The sequence below is a fragment of the Triturus cristatus genome, chromosome 4_1 (genome assembly GCF_964204655.1).
Source record: "Triturus cristatus chromosome 4_1, aTriCri1.1, whole genome shotgun sequence".
Classification (NCBI taxonomy): Eukaryota; Metazoa; Chordata; class Amphibia; order Caudata; family Salamandridae; genus Triturus; species Triturus cristatus.
This window is the reverse complement of record NC_140585.1, coordinates 359,301,710-359,321,140: the sequence shown is the minus strand read 5'-3', so window position 1 is coordinate 359,321,140 and position 19,431 is coordinate 359,301,710. Positions and strand designations below refer to the sequence as shown.

The 19,431-nt window shown below is 48.6% G+C and overlaps 1 long non-coding RNA gene across 1 annotated transcript in view; it reads right to left on the bottom strand.

Annotated features, from left to right (window-relative positions):
* Positions 1 to 17,381, bottom strand: part of LOC146854946 (uncharacterized) — a 162,777-nt gene extending 145,396 nt beyond the window's left edge. The window contains exons 1-2 of the long non-coding RNA XR_014980771.1: positions 17,189 to 17,381; positions 12,028 to 12,178 (exon numbers count right to left, since the gene is read on the bottom strand). This is a non-coding gene — a long non-coding RNA (uncharacterized LOC146854946). The remainder of the gene's footprint in view (positions 1 to 12,027; positions 12,179 to 17,188) is intronic.
* Positions 17,382 to 19,431: the final 2,050 nt, after the last annotated feature.

Sequence of the window (19,431 nt, the reverse complement as noted above, 5' to 3'; positions counted from 1 at the left end):
TAGAAAAATAATGCCTTTCTTATCTTCCCACCAAAAGCCTCATTATCATGCTGGCCAGTAACACAGGTAACCAGGAACTGCTGCAACTGCACAGTGCCTGGATATGCAGCCAGCAGAAGTGTCTAGAAGCCCTGTCTTTAATATTGCTTGTGAACCATGACATCCTGAGATACAGCTAGCTCTGAAGAAGACAACAGTCTGACAGAGCAGATCGTGTTGCCCGGTGCGACAATCTTGTTGTTTTTTTTATTGCCCCCATCAGTGATCCCCCCACTGCCACCATCCAACAGTGCCCCTCATCTTTCCATAGCCCCTCTCACATGCATTTCAATGGAGTTATAGCCCTACTCATACCAGTGAAGGGAGTCCGAGCGCTTTACAGGACACATGCATTACACAGATACAATGAGTCATACATGTGTACCTCAGTCTACAGGAAATGTTTCATGAGACAATGAGGATTACAAGGTGCGGGAATCACATATTATTAGGCAGTATTTGGTCTGGAGAAGCACAAACTTAAAATTTAAATAGTACCATAAAGTTGGGGTTGGGTTTACTAATAAGAATGTATTTCTTTCCAAACAAACCCTTCTTAGCAACACTGGGGAAAAACATAACATTCTAATCTATACTGTGGAGTTTCCATACAATTCTTTGATGACTCTTTGATGACAGTTAATAAGTCACTGCGCTATAATAGGATTTCAACTTATGTACTGTAAGTAACAAAAAAGTCACAAAAGGCTCTGTGTTACAAAAGCAGTAACTATTCGTGGGCGTAGCTCATGGAGTTGCACTCCACATAATTCTACGGAGTTGCCCAAAAAATTCTGCTGAATTCCGTGGAGTTCAGTGCGCCGTCAGAGTATTAAGTGTGTGCTGCTGCAAGGTGGCGGTGCTAGTCACTTTACTGCAAAATGTTAGGTAGGCATAACAAGGCACTTTGTTTTGCAGATGCGACATACCTGTCAACTGTTATGCCGGCAAGGGAACTGCTGGACCACGGAGTGGAAGAAACTCTTGTGGTTCACCTCATCGTCATGGTACATGGTCCAGAAGATGCCAAGTGCCGACCAGCAGCAGACCAAAGCCCAAGGGGAGCAGCGCATAGACTAGCACCATTTAGCTGCATGTGCCACAGTCGCATGCATACGGGTGGATATGTAGAAGGCTCCCAGGCACACCAGGGAGAAGCTGATGATGAGGAGGGGGAATTGGACAACTGCTATTGCTTGCTTGTTGTTGCGGAACACTCCATTGCTAGAGCAGTGCTTTGCTCGGGAATCTTTTTGTGAGCACCACTGCAGGACATTATATGCTCCAAGTCAGCAGCATGACAGACTTTCCTGCCCAGGGTCTCTTGCAGAGCCAGTGCATGGCCTCATCCGCTCGGTTAGTCCAGGTCCTGCTCTGCACATCAGCACGGGTGATGTCGCCGGTGATTCTCCTGGAGAAAAACTTTAAATCCAAGACCAAAACAAGCACAAGACCTACCCAGAAGAACCCAAAACAAGACTGGCCCCACACAACTAACGAGAAGGATTAAAAATGAACCATTCAGTGCGCATCAATTATTGGATTTCCCTGCCTGCTTCTGTCTATGTAAGATGCCCCCACATATACACTCTCACAGACGAGCGCAGCCTACAATACTTTTATATAGGGGAATGAGTTCTCATACCGGAAAGGTATACAGGGGCTGAGCCAAACCATTCCAATGGAAAATTAGATAAATATTTGACATTAAGATTGCTGGCGTTACTAACCACCACAAGTGTGAAAGGGTTATGTTCCCGCCAGCCCCTTAATTGGCACTGATGCTTTAAGACACATTCAGCTACCCGCGCCTTCCTTTACTAGTATAGTAGTGATATGCACTACGCCATCCTACCGCCCAACTTGAGTCTCCAACAACTCCCCTACCTTGAACACGCCTTCAATCCCGAGAGTTTTCTTTTATGTCCGTCCACCTCTTGCCTAGACTAGAACACAGAATTAGCTTTGTACTCGAAAGCAAAGCTTGAAATGCTTAATTTGCTAGTTAGGGGTGCAGTCTGGGCGTTAAACTCGCTGCGAGTGGAGAATTTTTGCTGAACTCCGCACTCCAATAGAAGCGCAGAAAACTCTGTGAACTCCATGGGCAGCGCGGAGTTTACCGCCCACCCTTAGCAGTAACCCACTGAGCAATCCACATAAAATACAGTTCTGTGATCCGCATGTCAATGTCAATGTCAAAGATTTTTGTATAGCGCACAAATCACCAAAGGTCGCAGGGCGCTAGCAACCAAGACAAAGAAACCGGGCAGTAACATGATATTGATGTGCCTAAGCTTTTTGAGAAAAGAGCCAGGTTTTCAGCTTTCTACGGAAGAGTAGATGGTCAGTTATGGAAAGTAAATCCAATGGAAGTCTATTCCATAGCATGGGAGCCTGGTATGAAAAGGAGCGACCTCCATTACGGGCGGTCCGGATACGGGGTTGAACAAGTAGAGGTCTAGAGCTGGACCGCAGCGAGCGTCCTGGGACGTACCTTTGAAGTTTTTTCGCTAGATATAGCGGGCCAGTGCCCTGCATTAGTTTGTGCGTAAGGCATAGGATTTTAAAGCGCCCTCTTTGCCGAATTGACAGCCAGTGTAGGGTGTTCAAAATGGGGGCAGAGGGAGTGCGTGGAGGGAGATCCAGAACAAGCCTCGCGGCCGTGTTCTGGAGAATCTGAAGTTTGGAAAGTTGATCCTGGTTTAGTGCAGTAAATAAAGCATTGCCATAATCTAATCGACTAATGATCAGACCCTGGACCAGCGGTTTCCTGGCTTCTATGGGTAGCCATTTGAAAATCTTGCGTAGCAGACGCATGATGCCGAAACAGGTCCCCAGCACTTGATTTATGTGGGTCTTCAGGGATAAAGAGTTATCAATTGTGATTCCCAAGTTGCGGACTGCGAGCTTGGGCGAAGGGCAGGTGCCCAGCTCTGGAGGCCACCAGTCACAGGTCCAAAACTGTTCGGCCTTCCCAAATAGGATTACCTCGGTCTTCCCACCGTTGAGCTGAAGCCTGTTTAAGTGCATCCAGTCATTGATCTTAGTCAAACAGCTCTTGAAACGAGTTTGGACATCAGACTGGTCAGGATCACAAGTCACTAACAGCTGGGTATCATCGGCATATGATAGTGTGTCAAAACCATAAGACCTAATGATGTCGGCCAGCGGGGCTAGGTAAACATTAAACAGCATTGGGCTGAGAATCGAGCCCTGCGGGACCCCGACCGTTACTGGGTAGGACCAAGAAGTGATCCCGTCCACAGAAGCCTTAGTAAAACGATCTGCCAGATAACTCGCAAACCAGTCCAGGGCCCTCCCTCTGACTCCAATCTCCCACAAACGATGTTTGAGAATACTGTGGGAGATTGTGTCAAATGCTGCCGACAGGTCCAAAAGGACCAGAATTGCCGACTCTCGGCGATCCAGGGCCAGTCTAATATTGTCCACTACCTCAATGACTGCAGTCTCCATGCTATGAGCCGCACGGAAGCCAGATTGGGAAGGGTCGAGGAGCCTGTGGGTTTCGAGATAGGTCGTGAGGCGTTTATTGACTAGAAACTCCAGGACCTTCCCGAAATAGGGAAGCAAGGAGATAGGGTGATAGTTGGCTGGCACGCTAGGGTCAGCCGAGGGTTTTTTAAGAATGGGCTTCACCTGTGCCAGTTTCCAGCTTCGGGGGAATGTGGCTTGATTAAAAGACAGATTGAAAACAAAAGTTAAAATGTCCACAAATAGAGGTAAAATTTTGGCACAGGGACGGGGAGGAAAAGGATCGGCGGGGGAGCCGGACTTAACCCTTCCTAGGCTCTCACTGACTTCGATGCTTGTTATGGGATCAAACTCCGTTAATAAAGGAATGTTATTCTGTTGAGGCGAAGAACTGGTTTGGCTCATATTGGTGGTATGGCAGACATGAACGGCTGCCCGAGAGAGAAATGAGTCATAGATTGTTTTAATCTTGTTATCAAAAAACAAGGCAATGGAGTCGACCCAGTCTTGGGTAGGTACAAAAGAAGATCGCTCAACCTGGGGAGCGGTAAATTCCTTCAGTATCTTGTGCAGCTCTTTACTAGAGTGGGCTGCTTTGTTGATACGCTGAGTAAGATAGGCCTTTTTTGCGGATTTGATCTTATTCATATAAATTGAATGAAAATTTATATAATTTCTACGGTGCTCATCAGTCTTTGATTTCCTCCACTGGCGTTCAGCGGCCCGACATTTTTGTTTATCGGTTTTTAGTGCCTCAGTGAACCATGGTGAGGCATTCCTTTTTACTTGGACCCTTGTGAGAGGGAGAACTTTATCAAGGGTCTTTGTGATGGATGATTCTAAGTTACTGACAGCGGAATCAACCGCATCCACCTTTACTCCTTGTGAGAGAGGCCCAAAGTGAGATAAAAAGGTGTCGATTGAAAGTTTGCGCCAAGGCCGTATCCAGGTGTTTAACTTTAAACTATCATTGGTGGGCATGGTTAAGGGCATACTGAAGTCAAGAAAACAATGATCAGTCCATATTGTCGGGCGGGGAGGATTAACAATTAATTTAGGGGAATTTGTGAATATTAGGTCTAAGGTGTGACCGGCAGAGTGAGTTGGTCCAACCACCTTCTGAGTCAGACCCAGTGTTAACATTGCCCCAATAAGGTGGCCTGTATCAGGGTCGAGTGACTGTTCGGCATGATAATTAAAATCACCAAGTAGGATGAAGTTATCTGCCGCAAGTACATGAGGTGCAATGAGTTCTAACAGTTGATTGACAAAGTGTGACTTCGAGCCTGGAGGTCTATATATCAATGCACCGTTCCATGATTCTAAGCCAGACATGTCTAAGGCAAAGATTAGGATCTCCAATTGTGTGGAGGAAAGTGAATCTAATATTCGAATTGTGATCGGGGCTGTTGCTGCTATTGCAATACCACCACCTCTTCCCGACTCTCTGTCAAGCCGTATCAAATGATATTGTTGGGGAAACGCTAAGGCTACGCATGCTGACGAGAGGCCGTGGAGCCAAGTCTCGGTGATAAAGCAAATTCCAGGTTTTTCTTCATCAAGGAGGCTCCAGAGCTCAAATGCGTGCTTAGGTATAGACCGAGCGTTTAAATATAAGGCCGACAGGGGGTTCGGGGCAGTTTTAGTGGGCATAGAGGGAAGAATATCTGGCACCGGAGGGCAAATGCAGGCCGTCTCTCTACTGTTTGTCACTGAAAGAGGTTGATGAGGGCTGGGCAGAAGGAGTCTACTGGGATTTAGGAGATGGAGCTGCACACTCGAGTAGCACAACATAATGGCAATGTTACACATTCTTTGCAGCAGGCCTGTTAACCCTCTGTGTTAATTTATAATGAGTCAAAACTGCCACTAGACAAAACTCCAATCTCTCTCCAGCAGGAACATTAATCACCAGATTATCTTGACATTTTTATTGTTGCTTGAAAACTGCTGGACAAACAAGAAACTCTGCAGCAGGTTCTTTTAAACCCATAAACACAGCAGCTCCCACCCCCCCACCAGCTCAGTGCCAGGTGCGGCTGCACCGGTTCCACCACCCTAAAGCCCGCCCTGATAGCTCCAAAACTTGTCACTTATACTAACCTGAAGCTCTGCCACTCTTTTGTACTGTAAACACTGTAGTTGTGTCTGTGTTCGTTGTTGTTTTCAATGTGGACGTCCTCTAAACATTGACATAAATGCGGTTTTGATTTCCATCAATTTACATTTTTAATTATAAATAAAATAATTTTAGATTATTTATTTGTATGTCAATTTTTTTTCTTCCAGATTGTATTAATGCATTTGTTTTATTTACTATGTAGTGTATTTTGGAGCTGGAGTGCGACTTTAGTATTAAATTGTTTTTATTAGCAGAACACTTAGCATGAAAATACATTACATCATCGCCTACAACCCTGCGGGCCGGCTACTGCACATTCAGACCGGGAAGGCAGGACAGTGGAATAAAGGCTCACCTATTCGGGTAATTAACACAGCATGTCGCCTTCAACCCAGTCAGGGCCAGCCGTGTTTGATAAGGAGAGATAACAGACAGGCTTAGCTCCACAACAAGTGAATAGTAGCAAAGTCCAATGTGCTGCAAGGTGGCGTGTAGCAGCAAACCAAAAGCCTGGTACGGTAAGCTAAATGCTACTGGGTCTGCTTTTGAAAAAGGGAACAAAAGAACATCAAGAAAATCCAACACCCACCCCCACCCTCTCCCCTCCCCTCTCCAATGAGCAAGAAACAAAAGAAAATGTATTTTAGATTACAGATACTATTAGATGCGATAGTCCACAATGCCATAAAGAGACAGGAAGCCCTTTGGCGACAGATTGCGCTATGCATCCGCGCGACCCTCGGGGATCAGTTTCAGAATCCGGAGATAGTTGGGACAAGACAGTTCCCGGAATTCAGTGGATAGAATGGAAATACAGGGAAGCCCATATCTTGGAGTAGTCTGATTTATTCCTAAAGGTAGCCGTGGACAGCCTCTCCATACCTACAAGATACCACAAATCAATCAATCAATCAATCAATCAATCAGTGACACTTGTAAAGCGCGCTACATACCCGTAGGGTCTCAAGGCGCTGGGGGGGGGGGGGGGGGGGGGGGGTGCCGCTACTGCTCGAACAGCCAGGTCTTCAGCTTCTTCCTGAAGGAGAGGTGGTCTTGGGTCAGGCGCAGGTCGGTAGGGAGGGAGTTCCAGGTCTTGGCGGCCAGGTAGGAGAAGGACCTTCCTCCTGTAGTCGCTCTTCGGATGCGGGGGACGGCGGCGAGGGCGTGGTTGGCTGATCGGAGGTGGCGTTTGGGAGCGTGGAAGTTGACTCGGCTGTTGAGGTAGCTCGGGCCTTGGTCGTGTAGGGCTTTGTGTGCGTGGGTGAGGAGGCGGAAGGTGATTCTTTTGTTGACGGGGAGCCAGTGAAGGTCTCTCAGATGTCCGGAGATGTGGCTGGTTCGTGGGATGTCGAGGATGAGTCTGGCTGAGGCGTTCTGGATCCGCTGGAGTCTCTTCTGGAGCTTGGCGGTGGTACCGGCGTAGAGGGCGTTGCCGTAGTCCAGTCGGCTGGTGACGAGGGCCTGGGTGACGGTCTTCCTGGTCTCGGTGGGGATCCACCAGAAGATCTTCCGTAGCATGCGTAGGATGTTGAAGCACGCCGAGGAGACGTTGTTGACTTGCCTGGTCATGGAGAGGGAGGAGTCCAGGAGGAAGCCCAGGTTGCGTGCATGGTCTGTCGGTTTGGGTGCGGTGCCCAGGGCGGGAGGCCACCAGGAGTCGTCCCAGGCGGAGGGTGAGGAGCCCAGGATGAGGACCTCCGTCTTGTCCGAGTTCAGTTTCAGGCGGCTGGTCGTCATCCACTCGGCTACCTCTTTCATCCCTTCGTGCAGGTTGGATCTGGCGGCGGCGGGGTCGTTGGTCAGGGAGAGGATCAGTTGGGTGTCGTCGGCGTAGGAGATTATGCTGAGGTTGTGTTTGCGTACGATGGCCGCGAGGGGGCTCATGTAGACGTTGAAGAGGGTGGGGCTCAGAGATGATCCTTGAGGGACGCCGCAGGTGACTTCGGAGGCCTCTGACTTGTACGGTGGTAGGCGGACTCTCTGTGTTCTTCCGTCGAGGAAGGAGATGATCCAGTCCAGCGCCTTGTCCTGGATTCGGATGTTGCTGAGGCGCCGTACTAGGGTGCGGTGGCAGACCGTGTCGAATGCCGCAGAGAGGTCTAGGAGGATGAGGGCCGCTGTTTCTCCATTGTCCATCAGGGCTCGGATGTCATCGGTGGCGGCGATGAGGGCGGTCTCGGTGCTGTGATTGGCTCGGAAGCCGGACTGTGAGGGGTCGAGGGATCCGTTTGTCTCGAGGAAGGCGGCCATCTGCTTGTTGACGGTCTTCTCGATGACTTTGGCTGGAAACGGGAGGAGCGAGATGGGGCGGTAATTCTTGAGGTCGGTGGGGTCCGCTGTAGGTTTCTTTAGTAGGGCGCTGAGTTCGGCGTGCTTCCAGCTCTCAGGGAAGATGGTGGTGTCGAAGGAAGTGTTGATGATGTCTCGCAGGTGGGGTGCGATGACAGCGTCGGCCTTGTTGAAGACGTGGTGAGGGCAGGGGTCGGTCGGTGATCCGGAGTGGATGGAGTTCATCGTGCGGATGGTGTCTTCGGTGCTGATCGGGGTCCAGGCGTGGAGGGTGGTGGTGGGGGGTGGTTGTTCGGTCATGGTGTGCATTGGTTGGTTGTTGAAGCTGTTATGTATGTCCGCGATCTTGTTGTGGAAGTATGAAGCGAGGGAGTTGCAGAGGTCTTGCGATGGGGTGATGTCGTTGTTTCCTGCGCTGGGGTTGGAAAGCTCTTTCACGATGTTGAAGAGTTCCTTGCAGTTGTGTGCGTTGTTGTCCAACCGGTCTTTGAATGCTGTTTTCTTGGCGGCGCGGATCAGCTGGTGGTGTTTCCGGGTGGCAAGTTTGAAGGAGGTCCTGTTGTCTGGTGTCGGTTCCCTTCTCCAGACTTTCTCGAGGGCTCGGCAGTTCTTCTTGGAGCTCTTGAGTTCGTCGGTGAACCATGGGGCCTTCTTGCTGCCGGGTCTGCTAGGCGGGGTCCTCAGTGGGGCGAGTTCGTCCGCGCAGTTGCTGATCCACTTCGTGAGGTTGTCGGCGGCTTGGCTGGGGTTCGCTGAGCTGGCAGGAGGGTGCTGGTTCAGGGAGGTGGCGAGCTGGTCTGCTGTGATCTTGTTCCAGCTTCTGCGGGCTGCCTGTTGCTGGTGTTGGTGGGTCGTCGTTCTCTTGAAGGTGAAGTGGACGCAGCTGTGGTCCGTCCATTGAAGCTCTGTGGCGTGGCTGAAGTCTATGTCTGTGCTGGATGAGAAGACTGCGTCGAGTGTGTGTCCGGCGAGGTGGGTGGGGGTGGACACCAGTTGCTTGAGTCCCAGGTTGGCGAGGTTGTCGAGCAGGGTGCTGGTGTTGCGGTCGTTGTTGTTCTCCAGATGGAAGTTGAGGTCTCCCAGGAGGATGTAGTTGGCGGAGGGGAGGGCATGCGGGCTGACGAAGTCGGCGATGTCCTCGCTGAATTGTGTGCGTGGTCCAGGGGGTCGGTAGATCAGGGTGCCTCTGAGGGTGGTGTTCGGGTTGGTGTGGATCTGGAAATGCAGGTGTTCGGCGCTGGTCAGGGTGTTGTCGGTGCTGGTCGTGAGATGGATGGTGTTCCTGTGGATGATGGCGATGCCTCCTCCCATCTGGTTGGCGTTTCGGTCCCTCCGGACGACCTTGTAGCCCTCTGGGATAGCGATGGCGATGTCGGGAGCTGAAGAGGCGTTCATCCAGGTCTCCGTGAGGAAGGCGACGTCAGGGGCTGTGGCGTCTAGAAGGTTCCAGAGTTCGATGGCGTGTCTGTGGACGGAGCGGGTGTTGAGCAGGATGCACTTGAGGTGGGTGCTGCTGGTGTTCGACTTGGTGGGTGCTGGTGCGAGGCTGGTCCGGATGCAGGTGAACTTGCAGGCGTGGCAGCTGAAAGGTCCGTGGGTACGTCGTGGAGTGGCTTGATGGCATTCTGGGAGTCGGCCGGTGTTGAGTGCGGTGAGGGTGGCGGCGGAGTACGTCAGGTGGGTCGGTCGGGATCTTCGTTGGCCAGGGGTCCTGGCGCTGGGCGCGGTCCGGTCGCGGACGGGCGCAGACGGGCTTACCTTTGGCGCGCCTTCGGCGCACAATCGGCGCGCCCGCTGCGCGTGACCGCTGCGCGTTCGCACGGTCGCCATATAAGGCGAAGTGCGCGGGTGGGCGGGGCAGCTGGGAGGCGGGAGCGGGGAGGGAACAGAAAGGAAAAAGGGGCGTGGTCAGCGGTGGTGGCGGGAAGCGGGGAGCGGGGAGGGAAGGCGGAGGGCGGCGAGGTAGGCGGGCAGACAGGCAGGAGAACGCAAAGGGCTGAAACTGACTAGAAAAAAATACAGGCACAAAAGTCAGACAAAAGCTGCTAACACGGGAGGAAAATGCAGAAACTGACTAGAAAAAATACAGGCACAAAAGTCAGACAAAAGCTGCTAACACGGGAGGAAAATGCAGTTCAAACAAGCACAAATGCTAGACAAAACAAGCAAAAACAGACGCCAGCGGCGTCAGCCGGCAGCGAGGCAGGCAGCGAGGCAGAGGGCAAGGCGAGGGGGCACACACAGCAGCTGGTGGCCGTGCGGCGCGGGGGTGTCCCACAAATGATGCAGCCATTGCATATGCTCTGGGATTCTGTCAGACTTCAACCCCGCAAGAAGCACCCGGTGTGCGGCATTCAGTGCTAGCGCCATCTGCCTACCTCTGGTAGAGTGCAAGGGGAAGGTCGGTGCATTGGGCAACCGCAAGAGTGCATAAGCAGGGTGCCTGGGAATGGTGGTGTCGATGTCGTCGAGTATGTCCTCCCAATATCTCGTGAGCTTTGGGCAGTTCCACAGCAGATGAAGAAGGGTCATAGGGTTACCACAGCCGCGCCAGCAAAGGCCATCACATTGAGAGTTCCACTTGGCTAGGCGGGCCAGGGTGTGGTACCAGTAGGATACGATTTTAAATGCAGTTTCATCATGGCCCATGGAGTGCGCGGTGTGATGGGACCTATAGAAGACATCCTCCCACTCCTTGTCTGATAGAGTGCATCCCAACTCTGCCTCCCAGCATCTCTGGCCAGCCGTGCAAGCCTTCTTGACGCCCTGAGTGAGGAACGAGTATATTTCGGAGATCTTTGTGGTCATCTTTCTTATAGAAGAGCCACTTCTTGAACGGCAGCATTGGTCTAATAGCCAAGGGTCGTATTGTAGTACCAGTCAACCAATGCAACATTCGTGTATGTAGAAAGAGGTCCGAGCCAGTAAGACCGTAATCCTCTTGGAGCTGTTTGAAGGGGATGTGACCCTGAATGTCGAACAAATGTCCCAGACATTTACACCCACCCTCCAGCCATCACGAGCCAACCCCTTTATCCATCCCAGGCGGGAAGTCAGGGTTTGAGAAGATCGGTGTCATTGGAGGGGGAAAAGTAGTAAGTTTAGTCCGCGTGGACACCTTATCCCAAGCTAGCAGAGTGGGCGAGTAACCGGCGAGGAGTATAGTCCCCAGGAGTGTGCGGACCTAGGCAGCCATGCCTCCCTCCAGATATGGTGGCCCGCCACTGTTTGAAGAAATTCAGAGCGGTGCACTACCAGATTGTTGTTTTATGTCAGTTTTCTTTCAATAGAAAAAGTCTTTATTATGATTATCCAACAGAAATGTAAGGACAGTCTCAGCCAACGCGTTTCGTTCAGAAATTGAACTTCGTCAGGGCTGAAAAAATATGAAAGAGCATAACATAAATATAAAGACATTGAAACAAACACAGGACCAACAAAGAAAGAAAGAAATTCCAAATCCATGCATACACAATTACATATATAAGTAAAATGAAAATTATGACAAATGTCTAACTTCACACTAGACAGTACATACAAACATATATATTTGAACATCCCATGAGAACATACTATTGTACGTCACCATTTCAATAAGGCATAGGTGTGCCCACATTTACAAAGGAATGTATATCCAAAGACTCCTTTGCCTATTCAAAACATGTGAAACATAAATACACCTATATCAATACAAAGAAAAGATAAAAGATAAAACCAGCCAGAGCGGAGGAAAGGCTGTTACCCTATGCATTAGATATATTAAACCACCCAGTCTCGATCATGGTCATGTATATAAGTGCATTCCTCCAAAGTAATTGGCTTACAAACAGAAACCTAAAATCATATGCATTATTACAATTGATAAAGCAACAGGTACTAATTTGTAGATAAGGCCCAAACACAATAGATTCTAATATATCGTATGTCAAGATCCAGATATTGTATCATGTTTGGCCGATCTCGCTTTGTATATTTAAATATATGCAGGCTATGCATGCTAAAATAGCAGACTGTATGAATAAGCCCAATGTGATACAAAGGTAAAAAAAAAGCTGTAAACGACAAAAAACCATAGAAACACATACCATGCGTGAGAATGGATATTCACTCCACAGTGAGGCAATTATCTGTATTCTTGTGAGTCAATCTCGAGAGGAGCCAATATTGCTAACGTAGCGATTCCAAAATACTTCGTTTGATATAAGTGCCTCCTTGATAAGGGCACCATAAATGATTCTGTCGAGCAAAAGGAGGCAGAAGAGATTCGATCAATGAGACAATTCACACATATATCCTGAAAATTAAAAGAAACTCCCGGCAGACTAAAAACGCCAGAGAGAACATATCCACTCAAGGAGCGAGAAGGAGACATGAGGACACGGAAATCATGTAATAAACGTACACGACTAAATAGATCTAATAGTTGTGTGCGATCAATAATCAATGCACAAAACAAGCAAACGCTAAAGAGCCGGACATTCCAGCATGAGGTTTAAATATAACTAACTGCACAGTATCGTGTCCGGCAAGGATAAACCCTATACACCTGCCAAGATAAAAGCTAAATTAAAAATACACCCCATACGGGCCACATAAAGTCCGGGCAGTACGACAAAAGATATGAAGAGATTAGGCAGAACAGCAGCAGCATGGCTACACAGGTCAGTGGGCCTGACCTGAGATACACTGTCCATTCTGTACAAACGGACTCTAGGCATAGGTGTATCCGCCGACGCTGACCTTCAGGGACCATTTTCATTGGGGGAACACGACTGGTAGGTGTAGCAGTGTGCGACCAATCTGGTTTAACTTTATATTCAGGCTCCCTTGAGCCGGTGGAGTCGACGGACTCATGGTTACGCACCTGCGCGCTACGAGAGGTACTAGACCTGATAACGGTTTTAGCAGCTTACACAGCAACCCCACACATTTTCCTACTCCCTGCTGACGAGAGGCAACTACCTCGAAACATGTGTCCAGGGATGGCACACACCACGCATACTTGCATTCACACTCGAGCATAGGTGTATCCGCCGACGCTGACCTTCAGGGACCATTTTCATTGGGGGAACACGACTGGTAGGTGTAGCAGTGTGCGACCAATCTGGTTTAACTTTATATTCAGGCTCCCTTGAGCCGGTGGAGTCGACGGACTCATGGTTACGCACCTGCGCGCTACGAGAGGTACTAGACCTGATAACGATTTTAGCAGCTTACACAGCAACCCCACACATTTTCCTACTCCCTGCTGACGAGAGGCAACTACCTCGAAACATGTGTCCAGGGATGGCACACACCACGCATACTTGCATTCACACTCGAGCATAGGTGTATCCGCCGACGCTGACCTTCAGGGACCATTTTCATTGGGGGAACACGACTGGTAGGTGTAGCAGTGTGCGACCAATCTGGTTTAACTTTATATTCAGGCTCCCTTGAGCCGGTGGAGTCGACGGACTCATGGTTACGCACCTGCGCGCTACGAGAGGTACTAGACCTGATAACGATTTTAGCAGCTTACACAGCAACCCCACACATTTTCCTACTCCCTGCTGACGAGAGGCAACTACCTCGAAACATGTGTCCAGGGATGGCACACACCACGCATACTTGCATTCACACTCGAGCATAGGTGTATCCGCCGACGCTGACCTTCAGGGACCATTTTCATTGGAGGAACACGACTGGTAGGTGTAGCAGTGTGCGACCAATCTGGTTTAACTTTATATTCAGGCTCCCTTGAGCCGGTGGAGTCGACGGACTCATGGTTACGCACCTGCGCGCTACGAGAGGTACTAGACCTGATAACGATTTTAGCAGCTTACACAGCAACCCCACACATTTTCCTACTCCCTGCTGACGAGAGGCAACTACCTCGAAACATGTGTCCAGGGATGGCACACACCACGCATACTTGCATTCACACTCGAGCATAGGTGTATCCGCCGACGCTGACCTTCAGGGACCATTTTCATTGGGGGAACACGACTGGTAGGTGTAGCAGTGTGCGACCAATCTGGTTTAACTTTATATTCAGGCTCCCTTGAGCCGATGGAGTCGACGGACTCATGGTTACGCACCTGCGCGCTACGAGAGGTACTAGACCTGATAACGATTTTAGCAGCTTACACAGCAACCCCACACATTTTCCTACTCCCTGCTGACGAGAGGCAACTACCTCGAAACATGTGTCCAGGGATGGCACACACCACGCATACTTGCATTCACACTCGAGCATAGGTGTATCCGCCGACGCTGACCTTCAGGGACCATTTTCATTGGGGGAACACGACTGGTAGGTGTAGCAGTGTGCGACCAATCTGGTTTAACAAACGGACTCTAGTTGGTCGCGAGCCCTATACAACTGCCAAGATAAAAGCTGAACAAAGCAGTAATGTGGCTACACAAATGGGTCAGCCTGAGCTGAAATACGCTACCCATTCTATACGAATGGAGTCTAGTTAATCGTAACTCGCGCCGCATACCTGAAGCAGTCAGAGGTCTGTGCTTCCTCCTCAAACTGTCACGTCCACCATTAGGAAAAGCGGTATTTGAAGGCAGTGCATATGCGAAAGCATCGATTTCCGCAAACATTGACCGAGACGATGTGGGTGGGCGTAACCAAAAACAGCCTATACGATCCTTGCGTCTTGCGTCTCCAAGGAAACTCAAGAGTCAGCATGGAAATTGAAAAAATACTCGCGCCTAGATAGAAGGTTAAAAACCCCACATTAAAACTTTATGTATCAAAAGAGGAAAGAGTATGTTTGTTTGGCCTGAATCACACAAATTGTTTCCAAACATTGAGTTGTATATATTGGTATGTGGAACGACACCACGTCACATCGAAACATATGGCAAGCAATGTTAAACGCCGAAAACCCTTACAAGAGCACACGGGAAAGATCAAAGGGGAATCTAAACGCAAAATTGTGTGTTTCAATGCATGGACAAAGCACCACCTCGTGTGTTTTATCATGGCTAAAGATGTTTAAAACGTCCCAAGTATCCAAACAAGGTGTGCCAGTTATACATAGGTGAAAAGCCATCCAGGAAGGCTATAATTTAAATATATAGAGAAGTCCCACATTAGAAATAACAACATGCGAGACCTATTCTATTGAAGAAGAGTATTCAAAAATGCAATTGCATTGGTTCAATGTGCCATATGATCAGGCAAGTAAAGACCTGATTCAAATTAGACCGAGAGGAAGGAAACGGATTGACCAGAAACCGAGGTGGGGTACATCTCAGGGTGAAAAGATTATCCGGATTGACAAGGAAAATTCATAGGCATATCTCGTCCCCTATTAATGTTCCACACTAGTCAAGGGCATTGCACCGAATAATAGCAGCAGGATTGAAGTACAACATAGGGTAATACATTTCCAAGGAGCCCTTATTCCGAGATCAGTAGTACTAGGTAATCAAACCCCTGCGCAACATCACACAGGCCAAAATGTGTCATGTGAGAAAGTAATGAAACTCGTGGTCAGAATTGTGCCCTTTAGATACCGACGCAATCTGCATATCCATTTAGATTCTGTTTGTCTTAATGTTAGATCTCGATTTCCTCCCCGTTTGTTCAGGGGAATGTGATCAATTCCACAGAAAAGGAAAGACTTATCGCCCGTGTGTACTCTATTGTAATGATCGGTCATAGGGTATCATGTGTCATTATTGATAAGGGCACGTCGATGTTCCTGGATGCGTGTCTTGAGACATCGCGCTGTACTCCCAACATAAACTCTCCCGCATGGGCACTCAAGGGTGTATACTACATATTTGGTATTACAATTGATAAAGTGCCTGATCTGATGTACTTTGTCAGTATTGTAACTGAATTCTTTACATCTGTTCCGTCCAAAAGTGCATACATTGCAAGTGGTACATGTGTGAAAGCCAATTGGTGGAGTAGGTAACCAGGTGTTCGGAGTCTTCTGTGTAATCACATAGCTCGGACATAAGGAGCTCCTGAGTGTACGTCCCCTTCTATACACTAAGGAAGGTTTTGCACTGATAAGGGGACGTAATCTGGGAATGTCCAAGAGTAGATGCCAATGTTTTCTGAATGCTTTGAAGATTTTATCACTGTGCGCAGTGTAATCAGTAAAGAAGCATATTTTTTCTTTAGTTCTACAGTTTGCACGTGTATTTTTAAGGACCCTTGTTCCAACCTGCACAAGGGTCTGTGTTCTGAGGGCTAAGTCCATTTCGCCTGCCCCGGCTGCCAATAGGTCATGCATCCTGGTTAGTACCAATATGTCATTAAGGGGTAAGTTTGGCTGCCGCTGGCATCAGCCCGCGCATTACCTTGCTGCGGATGCCTTGGATTATTTGGGGGCGGATATCTTCTGCGGCCAGGTCGTCTGTTATGTAGGTGCTTGCCAGTTCTCTCAGTCTTACATAGAATGCATCAATTGACTCTCCCTCCCTTTGTCGGGCCTGGCGTAGTTTGAACCTCTCGAAATCCGGGTTCAACTGCGGATCGAAGGGTGCGTTAAGCGCTGTAACAGCGGCATCATAGTCAGTGGGTGCTCCCGTATTCAGGAGGTGTTTGAATAGGAGGTACACTTCTTCTCCCGCGTAGTGGACCAATAGTGAGCGTTTCACTGCTCCATCTGTCTCCCTCGTTGCTATGAAGTAATTTTCTAGCCGCCCCAACCATGTCTTCCATTGTGGGACGTGGTAGTGGGGTCGGCTGCCTCACTGAATGGGGGTAACAGCCCTGTGGGGGCATGCTGCGAGGCTACCCTTGTTGGCAGCTGATTCGTGTCCGGGTCATCTCCCATTTTGTCTCTCTGGGTGCTCCTCTTGTGTTGTGGTAGGTAGGTTGTCTTGTGCCTTTAGTTGTGTGCACCCTTTTCTTGTATATTTATTTTATTCTGTTCTCTTGTGGTGCTATGCTTGTCTTTAAGTGCCCCTCCTTGCTGAATGAGACAGGGGTGTAGAGGAGGCCCACTTTCTACCTTGTGTCCTGACTGGGGGAAGAATCCTGGATGGTGCGAGATGCAGGGCCTTTCTCTGTGTTGACCCTCATTTTTTCCTTGTTTTCCACATGCTAACCCTTGTTTTCCCCTTCTGGCTTTGGAGAGTACATGCAGTCTCCCTCTCCGGTGCTCCAGCCCCGTGTGTTGGTGTTGCTGAGGCTGCGTGTCTGCCTCTTGCGGCGGTGTATCACGCGTTGAGTGCGGGCCATGCTAGATTGCCGTGTAGCGCTGGGGGGGGGGGGGGGCATGCTCTTACCGGCTCCCTTCATCGTCTGGCATGCGTTGCTGCCTGTAGAGACACCTCCCCCACGGTACAGATCAGTGTCAGGATTCTGGGAATGCGGACAACGTTGTGTGCCGCTCTGGCACACAGGTCGTGTGCGTGACGCTGGAGGCACTTCACCGGCACCTCGTCGGTCGTGTGGGAGTGTGGGTGCGGCTCTGCCTCATCGCCAGTGTAGAAGGGCGCAGGGCTGGGCCCTGGGGATCAGGTTACGGTTGGATCGACATAAAGAACACACACCAGTCGGGTAACTGGTCTCGTGCGACCACGCCCGCATTTATTTATTTGCCCCCCGGGTCACGCCTTGCCGGAGCGCGTGGGTGCGACACATCCGGCACACGCTGGGGGAATCAACTGGACTGCCAAATCATTACAATCAGCACGGCTCAAAAAGCAGGTTTTGTTATGACTGATGGCTGAGGGTGAGGGGAAATCCCGAGAAATTCCACTGTTCATCTGTACAGATTATCATGTGCAAATGTTGAACCTGCTTGCCCGCAAGCGTGCTATAAATGCCAAATGTGATTGAGGACGTAGTGTTTATTGTTAATCAAGATTACGCAGTGGAAGGACCCTTTTGCCTTATATGTTATATGGGCAACCTAGGTGTCCCATGACATGCATGTGTGAGAAGGAGTGATGCAGATATGAGGCCTGCTCTTATTGGTTGTCAAGTTGTATACAAGAGAAAACTTTCTGATAGAAAATGATATAATTGCTCTGTGAAACCGACACTCCGAGAGCTTTTAGGGCAGCCGCACTCAGGCTCCAGCTGCTGTGGTTAAATATTTGTCGCCAAATGTATCCGTCTCTTTTATAGAAAATCTTCGACTTAACGACATAAGCAAAGCATGCATGTCAGTATTAACTCATTTCTATGTGTAGTATTGCACTTTATGATGTCACTGGTGGGGCTCATGTAGCACTGTATGGCCGCCACTTTCAATGTAAACGGTAGGAAAATAATTGCTGCAAGATCCTGTCATTAGATTAAGTGAGGGTGTTTTAATGTGAGTAGGGTATGAATGATTTATATTATGGGTCTCTATCCCTTCCTATAGTGAGAGCTACTTGTGATCATTGAAAACCTTCCGGCGCTACAGGCCAAAATAAGGATTCGAAAAAGGGTACACAGCTTAAACACACCACCTGAGTACCCCAGTTATTTTCCAATGAGCACACCGCATTTGCACAACAGCTGTATCACCAAAAGGGTCCCAAAGGATCAGTTTTGCTCAATTACTCTTGTTTACTCACTTCACTTCTGCGAGGTGAGTGTCTCATTGGGGCCTGCGGTTTCATTGCCCAGCAGCACATATGATGACCCCGCTGTCATTTTGAGAGCCAAGGCCCCGAACATTTTCACTATCTGGCTAATTGTCTTGAGGTCCTTGGGTGGATGTCTTCAAATAAGCGAATCCAAATATTATTATTTTAACATATAGAATGCATTATTGACTAGGAACATTAGCTACTATCCGTTTTTAAAGGCACTTGATGAGTTCGTAGCTCTCTATAAGTAAATACATCTCTGCAGGCACCCATCAGCACATATCTGTCAGGCAATCGTTCTACAAATAATGCATGATGAGATTTCTTTACACAAATTAAACACACAGAAAGAAAACACAGAAAGAGGAAATAAATAAAAAGAATTGGATAAAGAATAAAGAGAAAGGAAGAAAGAGAATGAACGAGGCAAAGAGACCGAAAGCAATATATAAAGCAGGAAAGAAAAAAGAAGGAAATAAATTAAGAGAAAGGAGGGGAAAATGGAAGGTGAAGCAGGGAAGAAAAAGGAAAGAGGAAGGAAGGTAAAAGGAAAGAAAGAAGAGAAAGGCAAGGGGAAAGAAATAAAGAAAGAGGGAGACGGGGTAATGGACAGAACTGAGGAAATTAAGGAGGAAAGAAAGGACAAAAGGTGGGAAGGAGAGGTAAAAAGAAAAAGAAAAGAGATGATAGCAGAAAAAGGAAAGAAGAAGGGACAAAAGTAGGAAGGAGAGAATGGAGAATAAAGAAATGAATAAGGAAAGAAAAGGAAAGAAGCAGATAAATAGGAAGAGAAAAGGAAAAAGAAGTAAATAATAAGGAAAAATGAAAGAAAGAGTAATGAAATATAAAACTGAGAATGAAGAAAGTGGAAAAAAGAAAAAAGCAGGAAAAGAAGAAAAAAAAGGAAGCTCAAAGTATGAAAACAGAAGAAAGAGGTAAGAATG